The 17,234-nt window shown below is 38.0% G+C and overlaps 1 non-coding gene across 1 annotated transcript; it reads left to right on the plus strand.

Moving 5' to 3' along the window:
• The first annotated feature begins 2,554 nt into the window (after positions 1 to 2,554).
• LOC114054335 lies at positions 2,555 to 2,660 on the plus strand. The gene has a single exon (XR_003570460.1). It is a non-coding gene; the product is annotated as a U6 spliceosomal RNA (small nuclear RNA).
• Positions 2,661 to 17,234: the final 14,574 nt, after the last annotated feature.

The raw sequence follows: 17,234 nt of genomic DNA on the forward strand, positions 1-17,234 counted from the left end.
GCTATTTGGTTCATTCCATTCTTAACGTTGGTCCAATTTGATCTTAAGGCATTTGATTCCAATGGTTATGATATTGGCAAACCGGTAGGCTGCTTCACCAGCAATACTGCAGTCCTAGAGGGGTGTAGAAAGTTAAACTAAGTAGTCCTGACTACTCTCTAGGAGGAAAATTAAGTTATCTTTTTTTTCTTTTGGTAAGGCAATTGAGATTAAGTGACTTGCCTAGAGTCACACAGCTAAGTAAGTGTTATGTGTCTGAGGTCGGATTTGAACTCAGGTACGCGTGACTCCAAGGCCAATGCTCTATCCACTGTACCACCTAGCTGCCCTGGAAAAAAAAGTTCTAGGCTGTTTCTTCTCTTCCTCCCCTCTTCACTCCTGCCCATGTGTTGCTATTTGGTAGGCTCTGGGCTGAGATGAAAAAATGTTGCTGTAAGTCTTTGTGGTTCTTTCACAATTGAATTAGTTGAATCAAGCATTTAAGTACTTATTATATGCCAGACACTGAGCTAAGTTTTGGGGATACAAAGAAAGGCCAAAACTGTCCCTGCCCTCAAGGGCTCACATTCTAATGGGGGTGACAACATGTAAATAACAAGGTACAAAAAAGACACATGGTACAGAGTAAAGAGGTAATTGCAGAGGGGGGAGGCACTAGCAACTGAAGATTTGAAGAAGGCCTTCTGCAGAAGATAGGCTCTCACTTGAATCTTAAAGAAAGCCAAGAGGCACAGGTGGAAAAGGAGAGCACTTCAGACATGGGGGTGGGGCAATGCAAACACGTGGAGATGGTAGATTGAGGGTCATATGGGAGGATCATTTAGTAGAACAGTGCTGCTGGATCATAGAACATGTAGAAGGGAGTTAAGTATAAGCAGCCTGGAAATTAGGAAGGGGACAGGTTATGAAGATCTTTAAATGTGAAACAGAAGACTTTTTATTGATCCTGGTGGTAATAGGGAGCCACTGGAATCTTTTGAGTTAGTGGTTAGAACTATGCTTTTAAAAAATCACTTTGGTAGTTATGTGGACGGTGAATTGGAGAAGGTAGAGACCGGAGGCAGGAGAAACAATTAGAAGGCCATTGCAATAGTCCAGCTGAGAGGTGATGAAGGCCTGAATTAGTGTGATGGCTATGTGAGTAAAGAGAAGGTGACATATCTGAGGTAGAAACGAAAAGATTTGCCAGCATATTGACTTCATAGCGTGACAGTTAAGAGTTTAGGATGACATTGAGTCTGGGTGATTAGAAGGATAGTGGTACCTTCAATAATAATAGAGAAACTGGAAAGAGAGAAGGGATTGAAGAAAAGATAAGGAGTTTGGTTTTGGACGTGTTGTTTATGGGAATCTAGTTTGAGACACTCCAGAGGAAGTTGGTGATATGGGAATGGAGGTTAGGAGAGGTAAAGGCTGGCTACATAGATCTGAGAGTCATGCATAGGGAAGATAATTGAACCTGAGCTGTTAAGACCACCAAGTGAGAGAGCATAGAGGGAAAAGAGAAGAGGACCCAAGACAGAACCTTGGTGGGCATCCTTCCTGGCATCTATGGAACTGGGAGGAAATTAGCTCTAGTCTAGAAATTCCAGGGTTGATGTTAGTAGAAAAGCACTTTAGAGCTGGGAAGATTGGTACCATCTCAGAACCAAATTCTCACACTGAACCAAACTCAAGTGTGCTGGTGTGGTGGGTAGAACTGGACTGGTCTCAGCAAAAGAGAATTCTTTGGAGTCAAGTGTACAGTTCATGGGATAAAAAATATTTTCATTTTTGAGGATTGTCAAGCTAGTGCCTTCTGAAAGAACACAATTGCTTCCAGATTTTTAGAGATGGAAAAGGGTTCTTTTTCAGTACCACGTATTTTGTTCCTTTAGTAAATTCTCCATTTAAGGTTGAAGAAGGTTTCACAGAGGAGATTTCATCCAGTCAGTCCTGGTGCATAGAGAGCACTTAATTAGTGCATGTTCACTTTAAAAAAATAAATAATTAATACTTACTGATTGATTGACTAACTAGAGATACAAAGGAAGGCAAAAATAATTTCCTTACAGCGTCTCACACTTGATAATGGAAAGACTGTACTATGGAAGGAAGAGTAGAGGATTTTAAACAAGGTAAAAATGGAAGGGCAAGGTATAAATACACAATTAGAAAAAATTAGATTCAGAAGACACATACTGAAAACAACCAAATTTATATGAGATAAAAGCATGGAGAAACAGTAAATGTATGACATGTTAGGTGTTGTACAAGAAGTCTAGAGTCAAATCCAAAACCCAGCATTACTTGTCAGTCATTTATGTGACAGCCAAAGAATTTTAGAGTCAATTGATAAATGACAGAGTGGGGAAGAAATGAGGCAAACAGGCTTATGAAGAAAGAGCTTCTGGGAGCTTCTGGAAAGAAAAATAAAACAAAATTGTGCTGATTACAAATAGGAGGGACAAAATTCCCAAACTATTACAGAACCAATATGAATGTCTCCAAATGATTGAGTGACAACAGTGAAGTATTCAATAAAAAACAGGATAAAATTGGAAATGAGAAGAGGGTGCTTGCTTTGGCAGCGCATATGCTAATATGGAAAGGATACAGAGAAGATTAGCATGATCCTACTCAAGGATGACATTCAAATTTGTGAAGCTTTCCATATTTCTTAAAAAAAAAAGAAAAGGAAAGAGGGTATTTGTAAATAAAATAAATGGTCATATAGAAAATCAATTTGTGTGCTGGTGGAAAAATTTTTGTTTCTTGGAATAAACATTAAATAATATAAATATACAGATTCTTTGAAAATGTGTTTTATATTCCAGAGGTTTTTTTTTTAATATACAAAGATGAAATGACATCCATGCAATCCTGCTTTTGAGAGCAGGAGTTATATTCATTTCTGTCAGATGGCTCAAGAACCTGAAGGCAGGAAAGAAGAATGGACAATCTCTGAAGGCCAATCAATCCTGTGATTATAACAATTACAACTAACAGGATAGTCTCTGTCTAAATAAGTAGAAATCCCAATTTATCTCTTATTGGGTAATAGTTCTTAAGGGTTCATTTATTGTAAGAAGGGAAGAGAGAACTATGCCTTCCATTACCAAGTTCTGTGGTCTCATAGATGTGAACTCTCCCTCCCACAACGTTGATTTCAACCTATTCATACCTTATTCCATGCAGCTCTTGTCCATGTCTTCTCATAACTTTTCCAGATAGTTTTCCGTAACTTCCTCCCTCAGTCTCAATATTTAACTGAATCACCTTCTTTCTGATAAGACATTTTCTAGATGTTATTACTCATGTTAATCTTTGCACGTTTCCGATTTTCTAAATTTCAAAACCATGCTTCTATTGCTGTCTCATCCTGAAACTTACCTTAGTACCTGTAGCCTTCTCACCCCGGAGCAGCCTATCAACCCCGAGGCTCTTTCCACAAGGCTTGACCCCCCTGTTCCTATTGGCAACTCCCTCTTAGAACCTGTACTTTGTGGAGGGGCCCAGGCTGGCCTAGCTTCATTCCTCTCCTGGACCTGTTTCCAACTTTTTGGATTTCAAAACCATGCCGCTTGCATTTGATACTTATATCTCCTTCCTTCTTCTCCTCCCTTTTTAGTTCCCCTTGGTGTATATTTTCTTCCCTCATTAGAATATAAATTCCTTGAAGGCAAGCACTGTATTTCTCTTGCTTGTATTATCATCTCCCTAATGTCATGGTCCTCTTCCAGAATGGACAAACCACAACTTGGCATAGTACCTGGAACATAATAAGCACTTAATAAATGTTTGTTTCCTTCCCTCCACTGCCTCCCTCCCTCCACTGCCTCCCTCCCTCCCTCCCTTCCTCCCTTCCTTCCTCCCTCCCTCCCTTCCTTCCTTCCTTCCTTCCTTCCTTCCTTCCTTCCTTCCTTCCTTCCTTCCTTCCTTCCTTCCTTCCTTCCTTCCTTCCTTCCTTCCTTCCTTCTTTCTGTGTAGGCCATTGTTGTAGTCACCCTGTTCATACCCATCATTACTTTCTTCATGGCTCTTTTGGACAACTACAATTTTGATTCTTCAGAGATTGTGGTGTTCCATGATTTGCAGCCTTTTAGCATTACCTGAACAATATGAATATTAAAAGTTGGATTTCTATTTTAAGGAGAAACTTGGAACCCTTGAAGGTGCTAGGTAATCTCCCAAATACAATCCCGCCCACTACTCAGTTCTGGGCCTCATTCTTTGACCATTTGCAGTATCTATCCAATATGTAGTGATGGATTAACTCAATGGGCTGTCCTTTTAATTATATAATAGTCTGAATTCTTTGTCCATTTGATTTTTCTGGTGTAGCTTATTGTATCCACACAAATAGAATGTATGCTTCTTGAAGACAGGTATATCTTAGTATCCTCACCACTTGGCATATTGCTTGGCACTTAGTGCTTAGTAAGTATGGGTTGATTGGTTGGGATCTTGATTAGAAACTTTTTAAGTGGCCATGGATCTCATTAAAAAGGCAAAATGTCACTTGTAAACAGGGATATCTGGAATAACTAATCACCTGATGTAGACCTTTCTTCCATTTGGACTCTTTGGCATCTTCCATGACAGTGACAAATACCTTTGGCAGACAGTCTCCTTGTTTTATATTTTGCTTGATTTTTGGTAATCAGAGGACTGTAGAGCAAACTTATCTGTTGCTTAATCTTTCAAATTTTCTTATCCAAGTCTAATATGGGAGACACCTTTTTGGAGGACAGCCTTTAAAGCAGGAATTCTTAACCTGGGGATCACTGATAGATCTTAAGAGGTCCATGAATTAAAAAAAAATTTTTTTTTTACTGTATTTCAAAATAATTGGTTTCCTTTGTAATTCAATGTCTTTTATTTTGTATACTTATTTATTTTGAGTAATTATTATTCTGAGAAGAGTTCCATAGGCTTCAACAGACTGTCACTGGGGGCCATGACACAAGAAAGGCTAAGAGCCTCTGCTTTAATGCTACTTTTCACTCTACCTAGTCAAATACTTTTTGTTAGTTAACAAACACAGTAGGACTTTGCATTGTCTGCACCTTCCATCAGTAGTGTGTGTGACTATCAATGTCTCCTCTTCTTGACTATCTTCTCATATCTCAGATTGACTATCTCCTCAAATTTACCCTTGGTGTGCTTCTAGATTATTTTCATGTAGACTTTATTAGAAATATGCAAAAGAATTTTGCAGCAAGGGCATTCTTGTTACCACAATATACATAAATATTATTCCAGGAGGTTGTACTCCAAAGCTGGGGTCTATAAACTATTGTCTTTGGGTCAAATCTGGCCCCTCTGCCTGTTTTCGTACGGCCTACAATCTAAAAGTGCTTTTTACAGAGCTGTTTAAAAACAAGAGATAGGCTCTTTGGGCCTTGGGCCATAGTTTTCCAACCCCTGCTTTAGAGAAGAGAGAAAGCAAAATAGACTATGACAGTGGATCTCCCACAGTGCAATTCTGCAAGTCCTTTAAAAAGTTATTCCTATTTTTGCTTCAACACTTGGCAACCTACTTACAGATAATTTGTTTTAGCACAGGATTGTTTTCAATGAGGTCTTGTGAAAAAAATGGTTGTGCCTTGACCACCCAAGTAGGTGGAGAGGTGCTACTTGTTGACTATTCAGAGGAACACCAAGCTAGTGCTAGGTTGACTAAGTAGTGTCTTAAAGCTCATTAAGAGGCCAGGAGTCAGGTTTTGGCATGGAAACAAGCTTAGATTAAGAGAAAAATTTAGCCATTCAGAGATTTTTAAGTGCTCTGTTCAGTCATGTCTCAGTCATGTCTGACTCTTTGTGACTTCATTTGGGGTTTTCTTGGCAAAAGTACTGGAATAGTTTGCCATTTCCTTCTCTAGCTCATTTTTACAGATGAGGGAACTGAGGCAAACAGGGTGAAGTGACTTGCCCAAGGATCACATGGCTAGTAAGTGCCTGTGGCCAGATTTGAACTCAGGAAAATGAGTCTTCCAGACGTTAGATCCTGCACTCTATTCACTGCACCATCTACCTACTCTTGAATAGTCTAGATAAAGTAAAAGATAGCAATCTGCTTGATTGAAAGGATCAGATATTAAAGACCATTAATCTGCAAGTCAGAACCTGTCATTGTCTAATATCAGGGGGACATTTCTACAGCCTATTAGGCATTTTATACACATCATTTTTTTTTTATTTTTCTCTTTTTTATTCTGACCTTAACAAACATCAAATAAAATGATTATTTCCACCATATAATAGCACAAAAACCCAAAGATCACAAAACTGCAAATCCTTATTATGTACAGATTGTGTTTTTTAATAAAGCATATAATAAATACAACATAGAACTGAACCATCTCCTTTCTGATTACACATTTCCTGGATGATATTACTTATTTCCCTCTTACATGCAAGTCATTGTTGGTAATCTGTGGCAGCTTATTTATTTATTTATACCCATATTATATTTATTTATTTTTATATTTATATTTACCCATTTATATTTATTTATGCATCATTAATTTCTCCAAGACTCTTAGGGTCAAAAGCAATTTTGATGTAACTTCTAAAGCTCTTCTGATTGTCAGAATTCTATTCTTATCTCTGCATTTAAAAGTGCTTCAATGATCTTTTTTCTTTACCCTTTGGCAACTCTATAGCTAGTTGAACCTATCTTTCTATCTATCTCCCTGCCTCCTCTCCCCTCCCCACCAATGGGAAAAAAGTAATTCAAAATTCTCGTAGCAAATATGTATATTTGAGTAAAACAAATTCCCATAATGGCCCTGTCTAAAAGTGTGATACCACATCTTTTGATACTTATAAGAATGTCATGAAATGTGCACTACTACTCCCATTTTACAGATGAGGAAATACGTACAGAGAGGTTAATGGATTTAGGATCATAGTATAATATGGTTGACTCTGGGTCTACTCTCTGAGATCCAGAGGCCTGTTATAGCTCCCAGGCAGGGTTTTGAGGTGTCCAGAAGGATTGGGGTGACTCTTTTCTCTGCCATTGCTTAAGCCTCCACTGGCTTTGTTTCCCCCATTTTAGGGGCTCAATTTCATTTAACCACTTAACATTGGATAGTGTGGTGTTTAAAGGGTTGAGAGACATAATTACTGGGTAATTTAATAATTTTATTCATAATGCCAGCATTTTAATAAGAGGTTGTTCATTTGGCCATCTCTCTTAGACCAAAGACAATTGTGGTGGGTGGGCTCATGTCTTATATGCCCATTGGAAGAGAGGTGTTCCTAAGGGTGGCCATCAACTCTGATTGATTAACAATTAATGAAAAAATGAATATTATAAGGGGCTGGACCTATTCAAATGAATTTTGATTATATCATTTACTTCTAAGCTACCTTCAGCCTTGGGCAATCTATTCAAAGAATTTATTCCCACCGAAACCTGAAAAGAGCACAATGGCTGCCCCACCTGGGTGGGGTTCCATAGAGGAGAAGGTTAGCTAAACTTCTAGAGACCAAGGTCTCAAAATGAGGATCTAAGAAAAAGGGGAAATCTGAATCTCCCCAAATCATTGTTTATTAATAATAATTTCTCTTAATAGTTTTTACAAAAATATATTTATTTTTGTAGATATCCAAGAGTAAACATAGAAATATTGTCCCCAACACTCAAGGGAGCATAATCCCTCCTACACCACTCTGATCTCTGAATGGGGATAGGTTCACAATTTAACTCAATTTATACATAATATTGGTATCCTGTATAAAGCCAGCATTTCTACCTGCTTCTGCTAGGTTGGAATCCTATACCCTTGCTTCTCATAGTGTTGTCAGCGGGCTGGCTGCAACATCCACCCTGAATTCCTGGACTCCTAGATCCTTGTAGCTTGAGCTCCAAATGGAGGACCCACTGCCTATACTTGGAATGGAAAAGAACAAATGAAAAGGATAAAGGCTGAGCCCAATTTTTCAGGGATTATATGATCTTGGTGACATGGCAGGGGTTGGAGGTTGGGGAGAGGAGGAGGGCCTAAAGCCTTCCCCTATTATCCCATGGTCTCAACAGCTGTAAGTGGAGTCACTTTGGTCTCCTAGATGAGAATGCAGCAAAAACTATGGATGGTGCTTACTCAGGCCTTTTTAGAGATTCCTACAGTTCTAGCAATGTAGCCAATGGAAAAAGGCTCCTTCAAATAATATGGCAAGCCAATGAAGAACATCTATACATGTTCCAGTTCTCATGATTCTCCCAGAAGCAGATCCCTATTATCTTTTATGTGGATGATGCCATTTTAACAAACTGATGCTATTTGCACATGTGCCAGATCCCCACCGAACTAGATTTAGAGCCAGTTAGGTGGTACAAGGGATAGAACACTGAGCTCAGCAACAGGAAGACTCATCTCCAGGAGTTCAAATCTGGCCTCAGACAGGTATTAGTTGTGTGACCCTGGGCAAGTCCCTTAACCCTGTTTACCTCAGTTCGTCATCTGTAAAATGACCTGGAGAAGGAAATTCCAAACCACTCCAGTATCTTTGCCAAAAAATCCTCAAAAGGGGTCACAAAGAGTCACACAGGACTGAAAAATGACTGAACAACAACAGCAAGAGCCAGAAAGCACCTCACAGATCAGTTGGTTCAACTCCTTCAATCTATGTATGAGGAAACTGAGGCTCAGGGAAAGTTAAGTGACATGTCCAAGGTTACATAGGCAGTTAAATGGTAAAGCTATGATTCTAAACCAGACCCCTGACTCTGAGTATGCCCAACCAGCAAACATTAGAGACAGAGGTAGCAGTATGGAATCCAAGCCTTCCTTATTCCAAGGCCACCACTCTTTCCACTAACCACACTCACTGGTATGTGTCTTAGATACCTAGCATATCAACTCCAGAATTGAGCTATTAAACAGCATCATTTTGCGCTAGCACAAATGGAGACTATTAAAGAGCTCGAAAGCCAAACTTTCTGTTCACAGCAAGTAAAATTATTTTTTCCTTCCTTGCCCACAACTCTTTACCCCCTTGTTTTAAAATGGGGAATATTACCATTTTTTTTACATTTACAGTCCAGGAATGATTATACCACATTTTGAACTACTATCTGAATTTCTGGGTGATTTCTGCCAAAATATTTCACGAATGCAGATAAATAGGATCATATAAGTTTTAGCTAAAGGAGATTTTAGAGATCATTGTAGTTTAACTACTTCAGATTTTTTTGGGGGGGGAGAGAGTTGGGGAGGTACTGAATTATTATTGCTGATTTTATTGGTATGAGGAAGTCATGATGAGGAAACTTCCTTTTCCAATCCAACTTATAGACAAAGAGGGTTTCTTAGGGGCATTGAGACATTAAGTGACTCGTCCAGAGTCACATAGCCAATATATGTAAGAGGTGAAACCTGAACCCAGTTCTTCCTGACTTCAAGGCTGGCTGTCTATCCACAACAACATGCTACTTCTCATTTTACAGCTCAGGAAACTGTAGTCCAGAGAAAATCAAGTAAATGACTTGCCTAAGGTCACATGGGCAGTTAAGTGATGGAGCCCAGATGGGTTTTACAAGAACAAATCCAGGGTGTTTTCCACTATGCCAAATATAGTAGCATCTGATGTTTTAAAAAGTTAAATTTTTCTCCCCCTAAACTTAAATGGCAACCCAGGCAGATATATGACATGGTATCAATTACTACTATTACTACCACCACCACAACTACCATCATCATCATTGTTTTTCAGTGGGAAATGAAGGAACAACAGCCCTTGAAGTTAGAAATTAAATGCCTCAGAATTCTTTAATTTAGGTGTTTACTGACTGGCATGATCTTCATAGTTCAATGAGAAAGCCTTCTTGGGTTATGGCCATCCAGTATTCATACACTGGCTATGAGGCAAGCTGAGAAACATTTTCCCCCTCAAATGTAGACTGCAGGGGTTAATGTCTGCAAGCAAGTTGGAGAGCTACTTCTCAGTGCTGGATCCAATAAAGAGATCAGCCACTTTACTTTCCCTTAGAGTCCTTAGTGGAAAACAGGTCAGTCTCAGAGCTATTCCTTTATGTCTTTGTTAAATCTCTAAGGTTGAGGCTGGTTAACTTTTAGATTAAGCAATAGCCTGAAATGAAGTTTAAAATGCCCCAACTTTTAAATAAGGACAAATTCTCACTAGTCATTATTTGAACTCACTGATGTTACAGATTTGTGGTATGGATGTTATCCATTAAGGTGAAAGCAGAAAGGGGCTATAAAATTGACTCAGAAGGCTAAGTACTTTACCTTAAGGAAAGCATTCATAAAAATCTGTCCTGAATTGTATGTATAATAATTGGTGAGAACCAGGTGTTCCAAGGTTTAACTGGCCAGGCAAATTCACATAAAATCCTGATGTGCCTTCAACTGATTGTCACCTAATCTCTAGACAAGGTATTTTGGTTTTTGAACCATCCTGGTTTGGGAATTCTGCCTTGGTGACACTGGGGGGAAAAACAAGACCTTATAAAAATCCATAGCTGCATTTGTCCCCAGGGTCAGATTCTTTAGCTTCTAAATTAGTTTAATTCCCTTTGACTTTAATGGAAAACATGGATTGGGATTGCAGTGCTGAGAGCTCTTGCCAGTGATATGAATAGTTAACGTTTGCACAGGGATCTATAATCTTCAAGGTGTTAAGTGTCTGGGCTGGTTAGCAGAGTGGGTTGGAGCATGGCCCTAATGAGGACAAGGGCAGAGAGAGGTTCAGTCCCCATATGGCTTGGTTAGCTTTTGTCAGAGGAAAAACTGTTCTGAGGCTACAGGCTGCATCCTTAATAGTGACCAGGTGTTTTATGGAGATATGATGTTGGTCACAAAGATGTCTTAAAGCCAGTCCATTACTATTATTGGAAATTTGGTTAGAGACCATTTCCTAAGGTGGTGGTTCAATAGGGTCACTGCTATATGCAAAGGACAGTGTAGTATACTAAGTTGTATAGTCACTAGGCTGCACAGAAAGGAGAGTTACAAAAAAAAATTGTAGACATAGTGGTACTGAGATGTATAATATTAATAGCTCATCTTTATTTAGCTTCTGATTAATCAAAGCTATGACTATTCTACTGTGAACAAGCTGGAGTAAAGGTGTACATCATGAGAGGAGTCAATGTTGAGGTGGATTAATGAACTGGGAGGCCAAAGTTCTTAAGGGAACATGCAGGTATATATTATAGTATGAAGACAGTGTTGGAGGTGGAGAAAAGTGAAAGTGAATTAATCCAATTATAGATTAGTAGAGCTGAAAGTCACCTTAGAAGTTATTTATTACAACTATCAATTATCAAGTATTTATGAAGAATCTACTGTGTGCCAGGCCCTGGGTATGAAAGACAAAAATGAAACAATCTCTACCTTCAAGGGGCTTACATTCTAATGGAGAGAATTACATGAACAAATATAGGTAGGTCACTGAAAGATTTCAGACAAATGGTTATTCAGCTTCTCCCCCAATACTTCTGGTGACAGAGAGATTACTACTTTAGAAAGCATGTCATTTGATTTTTTGGACATCCTTAATTCTCAGAAAGTTTTTCTTAGTATTGAGTTTAAATATGCTTCCATGCAACTTTTACCCATTGGTCCTAGTTCTTTCCCCAGGGGCCAAATAGAATAAATTTAATTCTGTTTCTTCAAGACAAGCCTTCAACCACTCTGCTCCCCTACCTTGTATAATTGGTTTTTTGAACCCAAACATAAGAATTATTATTAAATATCATCTTGTTGGATGTTAGTGTAAAGAGATCTAAATTTGAAGTTTGAAGAGCCAAGTATGAGTCTAGCTCTACTACTTACCAGCTGTGTGACATTGAACCAATCATCTGGACCCCTTGACCTCTGTTTTCCTGTCTAAAGAAGTTATCATCAGATAAAGATGATTTTATTCTGTATCTCACAAGATTACTTTGAGGAAAGTGCTTGGTAAACAGTGAAAACTATCTGTGACTTTGAATTATCCTTTTCATTAGCCTCAATATAGAAATGTTTCTTAGTTGTTGTTTGTTCTTTATGCTCAGAGAGGACCAAAATTACATTTCGATGTAGGAGTCAATGTACGGTGTGTCTGGCTGTGGCTGTTCTTACAAATATGAGCTCAGAAGGCTGTACCACAGGTCAGACACAAATAATCCATATGACCATTTTGGAGAGAGATGTCTCTAATCTCACATATCTTTTGAGCTACTGCAATTCTGCTTTGCTCATTGAGCACAGTGCCTTCCTTGATGTGGGCATACCATGCTGGGTGGTCCTGTGCCAATGTCTCCCCTGTCTCAAAATCAATAACAAAGTTCTTCAGAACGACCTTGAGAGTGTCCTTGTACTATTTCTTCTGAGCACCATCTGAGTGCCTGCCTTGTGTAAGTTCTCAATAAAATAGTCATTTAGGCAAACTTACATTTGTCTGGGCATTGTCTGGGCAGGGCCTCATTCAAGAGTAGGCATCTGAAAATAGGTCTGAACAGGAGCCAAGTTATCTGCTTCATGTTCAGGGAATCTCAGAACTATGCATCATCCCTCACCATCTTGCGATGGGGCAAAAGAACTGCCACTGAATCAATTAACCACCAGAATTTATTAAGCTCTTACTATATACCAGTACCATAGTACTGTGTACTATGTTAAAGATCAGGAATACAAATAAAAAAGTGGAAACAGTTCTTGCCCTCAAAGAACTTATTTTTTAATTGGGGAGATAACATTTACTCCTACAGATAAAAAGAAGATACAAAGTAGATACAAGGTAACCTTAGAGAAGCAGGCACTAGGGTGAGTGGGTAGTAACAGGGAAGAAATGTGAGTTGAATCAGGCCTATGGGACCCAATCATTGGGTGGTTACAGAGCCAGATGCCTGCCCCTATCTCCCTTTTTGCCTGAGAGAAAGAGTACATTGATCACAGGAACCTTGAGAGTAGGATTATTATTCAAATGGCCCCACTTCTCCATCCCATGGTGAGCAAACGCCAACTTCCTCTTCCTCTAATTCTGGTAACTCAGAATTGTTGCCCATTTTGGTGAGAATACCTTAACCCTGTTACGTCTCCCCACTCTCATTTCCATCTGCCTCAACCCCACCGCTACTGAATCCCTACCCTTCCTTGCCCTCCTCCTTTCTATTGTGCTCTCTGGCTCTGTCTTTCTATAGAAATTTGCTTTTGTCTTTCCTCCTTCCATCTTCTTGATTTCATGAAAAATTAAGAACATGCAGACTGCTCTGTCTAGTATTGGGTAAACCATCTCTCCAATTTCCTTTAACTCTGGGCCAGGAGGAAGAGGAGAAATACTCCTTGCTACTCAGTACTTCCAGATCCTCCTTTTGCTTCCATCACTCATAAACTGCTCCAATCTTAGAGTTTCCTTCCATCTATCAGCATCATCTTTCCAGGTGTTTTTAACTTTTTTTGTGTCAAGGATTCCTTTGGTAGTTTGGTGAAACTTATGACCTTCTTCTCAGAATAATGCTTTTAAATGTATAAAATAAAATACATAAAATTATAAAGGAAACCAATTCTATAGTTATTAAATATGGATATATGCATAAAAATGGATTTCTCTGTCTCTCTCTGTCTCTCTGTCTTTATCTCTGTCTCTCTCTGTTTCTCTCCCTCCCTCTGTCCCTCCTTCTCACCAAATTCATGTGCCCCCACTGAAGTTCTCCAGTGCCCAACCCAAATCCTGATTACAGTCACATACCAGTTCCCATACCATTTTTCCTGCTTTCTCAAGTTTATTATCTGTCTCAGTCTTTTTATCTGTTTCTAACCCCTATGCTCATACTATAATATACTATTTTATGTCCCTTTAAGCCCCATGGTCTCCCATTAATCCACCTCAACATTGACCTTCCATAACCTGCACCATTACTCCATTTTGCTCACTCTGAAATAGTCATAACCCTGATTTTGTTATCAGTCAAGAATGTTTTACCTCCACTATCCAGAAGTCTTATGTCTCTTCCTTTAATTGCAATCTTCTATCTTTTAATCTAACAAGACATTATAAGATAGTAGGTACAAAGCTGAAAGGGAGCTAGAGGTTATCTAATCTAGAGGGGTCAAACACCCACAATACTCTGAATAAACCCAAACCAGGTTAAAATATAATTGGGAACTATTTAATAAAATAAATGAAGATACAATTGAACATAGATAATGTTAATATGTGGCTTTCTAAGTGAGTTTGCAGTTGTAGTGATCCTTATGTATGGTTTAGGGACCCTGTTTCTGTTTCAATTTGACACTACTGATCTACTTCAACATTCTAATTTTATAGATGAAGAAATTGATGCCTAGAGAAATGAAGTGATGTGTCCAAGTCATACAGTTAATAAGATGAAGAGGTAGCATTTGAATCTAGGTCCTCTAACTTCAAAGCTAATTCTCTTTCCACTCTTCCAGGCATATTTGGTGGAGTCAACTTGTTGCAGCATCTCTTGCCATAACCCTTACTACTTCCTTCTTCCCAATTCTACATTCTTTCCTCTAAGTTGGCATCCTTGACCCATTAAACTTCTAGCAGAAATCCCAGGCTGCTCTCTCTGCTCTATTCTCTATTTTGAATTTTGGTCTGAATCATCTGGAGGCAGAATAGGCTGGTTGATAAACTGTTACAGCACCAGCAGCTCCAGGATCTACTTATTGATATCTATGGGTTCAAAGATTAAGATTCCCAACAAATTCTTATTGAGAGCTTCCTAACTGAAATGACTTAGCTACTTTGACATTTATGGTATTTTTCATATTCATAAATGGCTGAATTTAAGATTGAGGTTTTGGGAAGCAAAAAATGTTTAATGGAGACATAGAATAAGCACAATAAAACGCTACAAAAATCAAGGTTATAAGGCTAAGATTCTCTGAACTGTACTACAAGGACTCACCTGCCCCTTCCATTCCCCTTCTCTCATTGGCGAGTTCTTCCAGGAACCTGCATTTTGGGGAAGGCCCAGAACAATGACCTTTGGTTCTTTGAACCACCTAGCCTATGGGAAGCTTCTTCAATGTCCTTTCTCCCACAAGGGCTATCTTTCTATCAGCTTACATTTGCATTCCAAACTGTTCAGCACAGTGCCTAGCTGGCACATTAAATGCTTAATAAATGCTCATTGACTGAAAGCATACACACGGATTACAATCATGTTTTAAAAATACTACGAAAAAAACAAAATGTTGTGAAGTCACAGACAGTAGAGTCAAAAAGGGATACAGAACAAATAAATTATTATTGTTATTATTTTGCTAACATTTATATTACAACATTCTTAGTAAAATATAAATAGTTCAGATTTTAAGGATTTATTTGGATTTTTTATAATATTTTGATCATTTATTTGTAATTGCTGAGTGTTATTAAGTTTAGAATGCTTATTTTAAAAACACAACTGAAAAAATTCAGAGTTGCATGCAATTCAGCTTTTTAGATTCTTCCTTTAAATAATCAACAGAATACAATGTTCCCCATGATATGAATTTAATAAATGCTTTTTGAATTGAATCAAATATAGGTACTGGATGTAGCCATAACTAGGACTAGGATGAGAATGTCCACATAACTGATTGTGGGAAGGACCTTCTTGAAGTACTTATTGGACAAGAGCCCTAGATCATTAATCTTCTAGTTTTGGATTTTACTAACTTGCCAATATTTTTGTGGGCCATTTTTGCCCCACAGTCCTTGTTTATGTAGAACAGGATGTCCAAAGTAGGAGAGACAGTTCCTCAGTATTGTTATTTGGCAGGTTTTGAGAGTAATTTCCAAATAAATTGCTTTCTTCCTGGAGGCCTACAGCCAGTACTTTTTTTTTTTAAACATGGCCTGGATTGATTAATAATTGAAAACTATTTTGAAAATGCAAAGCTATTTTTTAATAAATGAAAAATATTCTTGAAATTACACTTTTGTCGCTAAGTTGAATAAAAACAGCTCTAGGATTTTTTCCAGCAATCAATCAATTAATCAACAAGAACTTATAAAGCACTACTATATTCCAGGCACTGCGGTAGTCACTAGAGGTAGAATGACAAAAGTGAAATAGTGCCTGCCCTCAAAAAGCTTACAGTTTACTAATGGAGACAACTAGACACCAAGACAGCTAGGTGGCTCAGTGAACAGAATGCTGGACCTACAGTCATTAAGACCTGAATTCAAATCTGTTCTCAGACACTTACTAATTGTGTGACTCTGGATAAGTCACTTAACCTCTATCTGCTTTAGTTTCCTCAAATATAATAGGGATCGTAATAGCCCCTATCTCCCAGGGTTGTGAGGATCAAATGAGATGTTTGGTAAATGGTTAGTATAGTGTCTGGCATATAGAAGTTATATAATAAATACTTATTCTCTTCCCTTCCCCATTTATACATGTATATGTGTATGAATATATACATATACATATGTACATATACATATCTATATCTATCTATCCATCTATCTATCAACCATCTATCTATCTACAGATATACATGTGTGTGTGTTTTGTAGCATAATATAACAAGGAACTTGGAGTATTAAAGATCTGAGTTCATATTCTGTCTCAGGCAATTGCCAACTGTGTGAACCTGGGCAAATCACTAAATACCTCTCAGCCTCATTTTCCTCACCTACAAAATGGAGATAATGATAGCACCTTCCTCAGGGTAGGTGAGGATCAAATGAGATAATATATGTAAAGTGCTTTGTAAATGTCAATACATTATATAAATGTTAGCTATTACTAAAAATAATAATAGCTACATACACATACACATATTACTATATATATAATAACTAATATTTATACACATATACACAAAAGAAATACAATGTTATTTTTTTGAAGAGCCAAAGGGGAAGCACTAATGGTTAAAGGTGTCAGAAAAGACTTCAGGTAGGACATGACCTTTTGTGATCTTCCTAATTATTATCACTTCCAGTCAAAAATTACTTTCTTTTGATTTGGTATATAAATTTGCATTTATTTATCTGTGTATAAGCTATTTCTCTCTAGTAGAATATAAGTTTCTTGAGGGCAAGGCTATCTTATTTTGTCTTTGTACTCCCTAGAATCTTGCACAGTGCTGGGCACATAGTAGGGTTTAAAAATGTTTATTGGGTTAAATGTATTTAGAACATCTAAATTTAAGAAAACCCAATAACTGAACCCATTGCCCTATCATTTGGTGAAGACTACAAAGATAAACACAGCCAAAAGTTCGGTGGAAATAAAACATTGTGTGTAGGGAAAAGTCATTAATCTTCTTGTT

The sequence above is a fragment of the Vombatus ursinus genome, unplaced genomic scaffold (genome assembly GCF_900497805.2).
Source record: "Vombatus ursinus unplaced genomic scaffold, bare-nosed wombat genome assembly UNPS02014812.1, whole genome shotgun sequence".
Lineage (NCBI taxonomy): Eukaryota > Metazoa > Chordata > Mammalia > Diprotodontia > Vombatidae > Vombatus > Vombatus ursinus.